The sequence below is a fragment of the Dromiciops gliroides genome, chromosome 2 (assembly GCF_019393635.1).
Source record: "Dromiciops gliroides isolate mDroGli1 chromosome 2, mDroGli1.pri, whole genome shotgun sequence".
NCBI classification, from domain to species: domain Eukaryota; kingdom Metazoa; phylum Chordata; class Mammalia; order Microbiotheria; family Microbiotheriidae; genus Dromiciops; species Dromiciops gliroides.
The window spans coordinates 452,970,189-452,979,249 of record NC_057862.1 but is presented as its reverse complement, the minus strand read 5'-3'; the positions used below and the strand labels follow the sequence as shown (position 1 = coordinate 452,979,249).

The 9,061-nt window shown below is 38.0% G+C and overlaps 1 pseudogene; it reads right to left on the bottom strand.

The window, feature by feature from the left end:
• Window positions 1-6,701: 6,701 nt before the first annotated feature.
• LOC122739105 lies at window positions 6,702-8,157 on the bottom strand (annotated as a pseudogene).
• Window positions 8,158-9,061: the final 904 nt, after the last annotated feature.

The window sequence follows — 9,061 nt, the reverse complement described above, 5'->3', positions numbered from 1 at the left end:
CTGATTCAACTATTCTGGAAAACACTTTGGAACTATGCCTCTAAGGCAGAAAAATTGTGCATAGTTTTGTGCCCAGAAACACCATTAATAAGTCTAAATCTAAAAGATCAAAAAAATGGAAAAGAACCTATATGCACAAAAATAATTACAACATCTCTTTTGGTTGTGGCAAAAAAATTGGAAATTGAAGGGATGCTCATCAATTGGAAAATGGCTGACTAAATTGTGGTATATGATTGTGATAGAGTATTAGTATCCTATAAGAAATGATTAGCAGGATGATCTCAGAAAAACCTTGGAAGACTTACAAGACTGATGAAGAGTGAAATGGCAGAACCAAGAGAACACTGTACACAGTGGAACCCAAACCTGAAGTCATGCTGACACATATCCAACCCCAGGCATACTGCACCAGAGAAAGAGACCTCTTGAGCCTCTGAATCTGATGAAGTGCTGGCTTCTTCTGGAACTAAGCTCACAATCTGGTGAGAGGGCTGAGTTGTTCACCAGGGGGAAACTACAGGGGTCTCTGCTGGCACTGAGGTGGAGCTCTGTTGTTTTACCTCTGCTGGGAACCAGGAAACAGCCTTTAGTGGCAGTAGTCCAGGTGGGAAAGGGATATAGGCTCACCAGAGCTATCAACACAGCAAAACAAAAAAATTGTTTTCTGGTTGAAGAGCAAATAGGCCTGAGATTATTTATAGACCAGAGCCTAGGCCAGGTGACTGAAGAACCTGCCACTCCTTAAATTGTACTACCTTGGACCCTCTGAGGCTTGGGACAGTGCAGCCTGGAAGCAGTGTCCCACATTAAAAAGGTGTTAAAAATCAAGAAATAGGTGGGCAAGATGAGCAGACAGAGAAAGATGCAGGCCATAGAAAGTTTCTTTCGTGACAAGGAAGATCAGGGTGCAATCTCAGAAGAGGATAGCAACATCATGGCTCCTCTATCCAAAGCTTCCAAGAAAAATATCAACTGGTCTCACATCATAGAGGTGCTCAAAAAGGACTTTGAAGATAAACTAAGAGATATAGAGGAAAAAATGGAAGAGAAATGAAATTGATGCAGGAAAGTCATGAGGAAAAATTCAAGGACTTGAAAAGACAAATGGAAAAGCTCACTGAAGAAAATAACTGCCTTAGAATTAGGATTAAACAAAAGGAAGTTAATGACGTTATGAGAAACTAAGACACAATAAAGCAAACCCAAATGAATAAAAAATATAAAAATAAACAATCCCAGCTGTAAGGGATTATGGGAGAATGTACCTGTCATAAATATGGATAAGGGAAGCACTTAAGAATAAACAAGAGACAGAGAGGAATATGGGAAGTAAAATGGATAGTTTTGATTACATGAAATTAAAAGATTTCTGAACAAACAAAATTAATTCATCCAAAATTAAAAGGAAGGGCAGCTAGGTGGTGCAATGGATAGAATACCGGCCATGGATTCAGGGGGACCTGAGTTCAAATCCTGCATCAGACCCTTGACACTTGCTAGCTGTGTGACCCTGGGCAAGTCATTTAACCCCAATTGCCTAACCAAAAAACAAACAAACAAAAAATAAAAGGAAAAGTAGGAAACTGGGAAAAAAACTTTTGCAGCATTTTTCTCTGATAAAGGACTCATTTCTCAAATTTATATTAAAATGCCACATTTATAAAAGTAAAAGCCATTTTGATAAATGGTCACAGAATATGATCAGGAATTTTTCAGAAGAAGAAACCAAAGTTATGAAGTCATATAAAATGCACCAAATCACTACTTATTAGAGAAATGCAAATTAAAAACATTATGAGGTACCACCTCACTGCCACTAGATTGTCTAGCATGATATAAGAAGAAAAAGACAAATTATATAGGAGATGTAGAAAAATTGAGAAATTTGTCTTCTGTTGTTTTTGCTGTGAACTATTCTAATTATCTGTAGAACAATTTGGAACTATGCCCAAAAAGCTATACAACTGTGCATACTCTTTGACCCAGCAATCTGATTACTATGTTTGTGTCCCATAGAGATCAAAGAAAATGGGAAATGATCTATTTATTAAAAATGTTAATAGCAGTTCATTTTGTGGTGGTAAAAATGGCAATACCCATTAACTAGAAAATGGCTGAACAAGTTGTGGAATGTGATTGTAAAAGAATATTATTGTGTTATAAGAAATAATCACCAGTATGGTTTTAGAAAAATCTGGGAAGACACATTATCTAATGCAAAATTAAATGAGCAGCTCCAGGAGTACATTGTATATATTAACAACAATGTAAAGATGATAAAAAATGAAAGACAGCTGTTCTTATAAAGAAGATGATCCAAAACAATCCCAAAAGACCCATGATGAAAAATGTTACCTACAGAAATAGAACTGATGAACTCTGACTGCAGATTGAAGCATACTCTTTTTTTACTTTCTCATTTTTATAATTTTATTTTGTTTGTTATTTCTTCTGTAACATGGTTAATTGAAAATAAGTTTTGCATGACTTCGCATGTATAATTGATATATTCCTTACCTTCTCAAGGGGTGGGAAAGTGGTAAGAGGGAGAGAGTGAATTTGGAATTCAATTTTTAATATGATCATTAATATGTTTTTCGTATAATTAGGAAATATTATGGAAATAAATAATTTTTTAAAAATCGAATGCAATGTAAATGCAGGGGGAAATAGGAGGAAGGCAATCATGGCTATGGAAGTAAGGAAAGGCTTCATGTAGAAGGTGACATTTGAAAAAAGTTTTAAAACCAACAAGGAGCTCTCAGCAGCAGAAATGAAGAGGGAATGTGTTCTACTCATCGGGAATAGGCGGTGCAAAGATGTAGATACATTTTTTATGATGAAGATTGGGGAAAAATAAGTAGAGAATCAGAAGACAATGGGCATAGTGAAAAATAAACAGTATCTCAAAAAATGAAATTGAATATATTTGAACAGATTAGAAATAAAAATAGTGATATAAAATCAATTCTAAACAGCTGTCTTTGTGTAATCATTCCAACAACTAGTTAAAGAACAAAATTAACCCAAAATTAGAAGAAAAGATAATTATAAGAAGGTATGTTGTTCAATTACACATGCTCTAACATGATCTATTCAAATATGCTCCTGATTTGAAGAATGGGAAAAGGAAACTAAATCAATACAAAGAATGAAAATTGCCTATGGAAATTTATTTGATGAAAAGAAAGCATCTAGAAAAGCCCAGAACCCCCTTCAGCACATCATTTCTTGATCTCCTTGACAAATAGAAAAGGGTGATACAATTTTATAATAGCTTTAGGAAAAAAAAACTTAAAGGAAGTGAATATTAGAACTCTAAAAGTCTGGGAAGCTAGGTGGTGCAGTGGATAAAGCACCAGCCCTGGATTCAGGAGGACCTGAGTTCAAATCCAGCCTCAGACACTTGATACTTACTAGCTATGTGACCCTGGGCAAACTACTTAACCTTCATTGCCCCATAAATTTTTTTTCCTTTGTCAGTGGCAGTGTAACCTTCATATTTATACTCATATATCATTGTCCAATATGCTAATAAAACAAATGAAAACTGCACAATGAGACAAACTTGTCCACACCAATATAAGCCATGGAATCCTGACTGAAGGGGACTGAACTTTAAGGATATTGGAAAAATTCTCAAGATATTCATATGAGAGAGATACACTAGAAGTTTGGGAAAAAAATCATTCAAAGGATAACCGCAAAAAGGTGAAGTAGGACATATTTTAAACTGTCTACCTTCTATCTCTATTTTCTTATCTCTTTAAAATATTTCTGAGAAATTCTTGGATCTATATCTATTATATATTGTATATGTGCTGAAGATATATGTCAAGTATATCTTTTTTTTTTTTAGTGAGGCAATTGGGGTTAAGTGACTTGCCCAGGGTCACACAGCCAGTAAGTGTTAAGTGTCTGAGGCCAGGTTTGAACTCAGGTACTCCTGACTCCAAGGCCAGTGCTCTATCCACTGCGCCATCTAGCTGCCCCTCAAGTATATCTTTGATGCAAATATGAAAAGAGAACAGATCATATTCATACTTATAACATATAAAATATGTTCAGAATCACATAATTGACTACAGAATGAAGAGAATAAAAGATTTTAAGGGCAGCTAGGTGGCACAGTGGATAAAGCACCAGCCCTAGATTCAGGAGGACCTGAGTTCAACTCTGGCTTCAGACACTTGACACTTACTAGTGGTGTGACCCTGGGCAAGTCATTTAACCCTCATTGCCCTGCAAAAAAAAGAGAATAAAATATTTTCCTGTGCATAATGTTTGTTGTTTTTGTTTTGTTTTGTTGTTTAAAAGCATTTTTATTTGGAGGACACGATGCAATATTGGATTTTCTCTAATCAGATATTTCCTATGCACATGTGGAAAATCATTCTAGGTACCCTGATAGATACAAGAGAAAACTGTGTTTAACAAACATGTGATTATAACGATCAAATAAAGAATATTCACCAAAGATAATTTTATCTGTAATGATGACTGACTAATCAAAACAAAAAATGGAAGAATTGCCCAGACCATCCATTTTCAGTTGGGACCATTTAGTGGATAGCTAGGTGTCCTGATGGATAGAACACTAGGTTTGGAATCAGGAAGATACATCTTCATGAGTTCAAATCCCACCTCAGATTTTTACTAGCTGTGTGACCCTGGGTAAGTCACTCAACCCTGTTATCCTTAGTTCCTCTTCTATAAAATTTGCTGAAGAAAGACATGCTAAACCACTCCAATGCCTTTGTCAAAAAACAAAAATAATGGTGTTCCAGTCTTGGACACTACTGAAATGACTCAACAACAAAATGTCCTTACTCTTATTTAATCTATCAAAAAGCATTTAAGTGCCAAGCATATTTAACTGTCAAGCAAAGTTCAGGGAAATAGTAATATCAACAAAAATAATATCAATGCAAATAGAAATGCAAATTAATATATCCTTGATATGACTTTTTTTTGAGGCAATTGGGGTTAAGTGACTTGCTCAGGGTCACACAGCTAGTAAGTGTCAAGGATCTTAGGCCGGATTTGAACTCAGGTCCTCCTGAATCCAGGGCCGGTGCTCTGTCCACTGTGCCACCTAGCTGCCCCCTTGATATGACATTTTGCACCTACCAGATTGGTTTAAAATGATAGAAGGGGCAAGTCAAAAGAGTTATTAAGCTACCTATAATATCCCGTTGCCTAGCAATAACAATACTTAGTCTATTTACAAAGATAATTAGGGAAAAAAGGAAAAGAACTTAGATGTTTCAAAGTGTTTATAGCAATTTTCTTTGTGGTGCCAAAGACCTGGAAATTGCAAGCATGTCCATCAATTGGGGAATTACTGGACAAGATGTCGTACATGATTGTGAGGGAATACTACTGTGCTATAAGAAATGATGAGCTCAGTGATTTTAGAAAAAACATGGAGAGACTTGCACAAAATAATAAGAGCAAAATGAATAGAATCAAGAAAACATCGTATACAGTAACAGCAAAATTGTTGTAAGAATGACTGAGCAAATAAGTTATTTTTTATTATTATAACTATCCAAATTAACTATAAAGGGCATATGAAGAAAGGAATGATCTGCATTCAGAGAAAGAACTAATAAATATATATGTGTATAGGACAATTTTATCTATAAGTATGTCTACACATATGTGTGTATATATTTGTGTTTAATGGTAACCATCTCTTGGGTGGGGAGGGGGAAGAAAAAATTAATTTACATACTAATTTTGTCATATATTTGAAAGGAATAGGAAGTCGTGTTTAGTAGATTAGCCATTTCATATGCAATCATACTTTTCATTGTACTATGTTATGGAAATGCTTATTTTATTACATCAATTTTAAATAACAAATAAAATAATATTTATTCTTAAGAAGCTTACCTTCTCTCAAGGAGCTTTTATTAGGGTGTGATACTTTCCACTAGCCCCTGAAGACATTAATGGGTTACATCTTAGAATAATGCATTTTTAAAAGGATGATACTGAATTATCAATAATATATTCATAATGACTAACATACATTGAATCATCCTTATTTGTGTCTATCTTTTCAATGAACTTAACAAGTATTAGAAAACAGAGAGATATAGTTGAATAAAATGTTGCCTCTGGAATCAGAAGACCTAAGTTTTGTTTCATCCTCTAATTTTTACTATCTGAATGATCTTTATATATATATATATATATATATATATATATATATATATATATATATATATATATACACATATAAAACATTCCTTAGAAAGAATAACATCCTGGAAGTCTGGAAACATTGGGTGCTAGTGCAGGCTGTCACTGTGTGGTTGTGTAGACTGAAGCAAGTCATTTAAACTTCTTGATGGCATAGTCTTTTCATCTATAAAGGGAAAACTTCAAACTAGATTCCCAGAGTAATTTCTAGCTCTAAGAATTCTTAAGTTTGAAGGGTTACCTATCTAGAAAGACTGGTTATCCAGAATAACCTCTGGTTTTATGTAACTGAGGTCTTACTATGCATGTAAATGCACATATACCTATATATGTGTGTTATCTCATTTGATGATCACAGAAATCATTTTTTTGGTATGTTGAAGTGATTTTATTTAGATGAATCATAGTCAAAGGAAGGGTGGCTGGAAAGGCAGGTAAAGAGCAGGCTTCTGTGCTCAAAGGCAGAAGGATATGTCCAGCCATCATTCCTAAGGGGCTTCTGAAGACTGTGTCTCAGGGATGGAAGGACCCAAAAATGGCTCCACCTTGACCCATAGACTATTTTCTGCTCTGAGAATTAGCTCTGGCTTCCTTTGGACTGGATTTTTATCAGGGAAGACTCAGAACCTGAATAGGGTAAGGGCCAGTGTGACCTTCATCTCAGACATGGCAAAGTTCTGGCCCATGCAGTTCCTGGGTCCAGCTGAGAAAGGTATAAAGGCCAGGAGTGAGATCTTTTTGCAGTTGTTGATGTCCAAGCGATATGGGTCATAAACCTTATGGTTGGGCCACACAGAAGGGTTATAGTGATTTCCAGTGATGATGACCAGGCAGATGTTTCCTTTAGGAATGATCCACCATCAGAAAACTGGATGTCCTTGGTGCAGCAGCAGGAGACCATGGTAACTGGTGGGTGCAGCTAGAGGCTCTTTTTTTTGGGGGGGGGGTACAGGCGATGAGGGTTAAGTGACTTGCCCAGGGTCACACATCTAGTAACTGTCCAGTGTCTGAGGCTGGATTTGAATTCAGGTCCTCCTGAATCCAGGACTGGTGCTTTAATTGACTGCACCACCTAGCTGCCCCAACTGGAGGCTCTTTTTGATGCACATGGTCAGAAAAGGCATCTGGGCCAGATCATCCCACTCAATCTCCTCTGGCTGATGCCACCTCAGGAGCACCTGTATCTCCTGGTGGCAGTGGTCCTGGTGTTCCTGATTGGTGGGCCAGGTCGTGGAGGACCCAAGAGAGGCCACTCGCTGTGGTATCATGGCCTTCAAACATGAAAGTGTCAGCTTCTGCCTGAATGTCTGGTTGGACAAAGTCTTTCCATTTTCATCTTTGGCCATCAGGAGAACATCTATGAAATCAATGGTCTTGTTTTTGCCCTTGTTCTTGAGGAAGGCTCCTGGATGAGGCTACAGCATTGATCCTGGATGGCAGCAATTGAGAAATCATGCACCAGATGGCAGGTATGGAAGAAATCCTTCCTTGCCTGGTGAGATAGTACGTGGCATCCCAGTATAGAAGCGACTGATGGTAATGCTTTACCACAAGGGAAGTCAACTCCAGGATAGCTGAGATGTAGCTACTTGGCTTCTCCTGGCAGTTGCTGTTGTGGCTGAAGATGCATTTCTGCAGGCTATCCAGTGTTATGAGGCTGATGTGTTCAAACATGTCCAGTTGATTGTTTCCCTCAGCACACAGACACCTCCACTTTGCATGCATGATGTCTGCACTGTGGTTGAAGATCTGTATATAGGGCTTGAGGATGTCAAAGTGAAATGCTGGGGTCAGCATGCACCAGTGTCAGCTACATTTTTCTCCTTTACTAAGCAGAAGCCCATCCCCTGAAGCCTTAAGCAAGAGGGTGAAGATTTGCGATGGAACAGTCTGACCACGGGAACGAATACCCCAACCACCAAATGTGGACATCCCTGTACTCATCTTCTCAATCTCACACACCCTCTTCAGTAGGGGGTAGGGAATACCAGGTGCCCAAAGAACCAGTTCCCAAGAGGGGGCTGAGGGAGGTATTGGAAGCATCTAGCAGTTGGTATAGTTTTGCTGAACACAGATCAGGCCCTGGATCAGGATCCAGGTGCAAAGGGTCAGGAAGGCCAGGAGCAGGATAGAAGAAACCCCAGTCTCCAGGCCTTTCAGGCCCAGATGATGAGATAGCCACTTGGATCCAGGCAGCATTCTGGGGTCGTGCTGTGGATTACTGTCTTGCGTCTGAGGCCGTGTCTTGGCTGGGTTCCCCCTCGGTCTGGGGTGGATTCCTTATCTACTGTGTCACTTAGTTGCCCCATGATGACATCTTTAGTTTAAAATTGAGGGGTGAGAGGAATGCACCGGGGGAGGGGGAATGGTAGAAGTATCATAGGGTGAAATTCCACATGACAGAAACAGGAAATGGTCTATGGAGTGGAATCCCATCACAGCAATACTATAGGAAAGATGATTTTATTATTCTCATTTTACATGTGAGGAAACTAAAGTGGACCATAATTAAGTGATTTACCAAAGTCACATAAGTAGTTAATGTCTGAGATAGAATTTGAACTCAGGTCTGCTTGACTCCAGATGCAGTACTTTATGCAGTGAACCACTATCCACTATATTGTCAGATATGGCCAATGTGTATGAATTTATTTTGCTTTGTTACATATGTTGGGGGGTTGTCTTTTACTGATAGTATATAGGAAGTCATTGAAAAGTGATAAAGATGCTCTAAATAGCATCAACAACACTTTAAAAAATTAACATTAGGGGCTGCTAGGTGGTGCAGTGATAGAGCACCAGCCCTGGAGTCAGGAGGACCTGAGTTCAAGTCCAGCCTCAGACACTT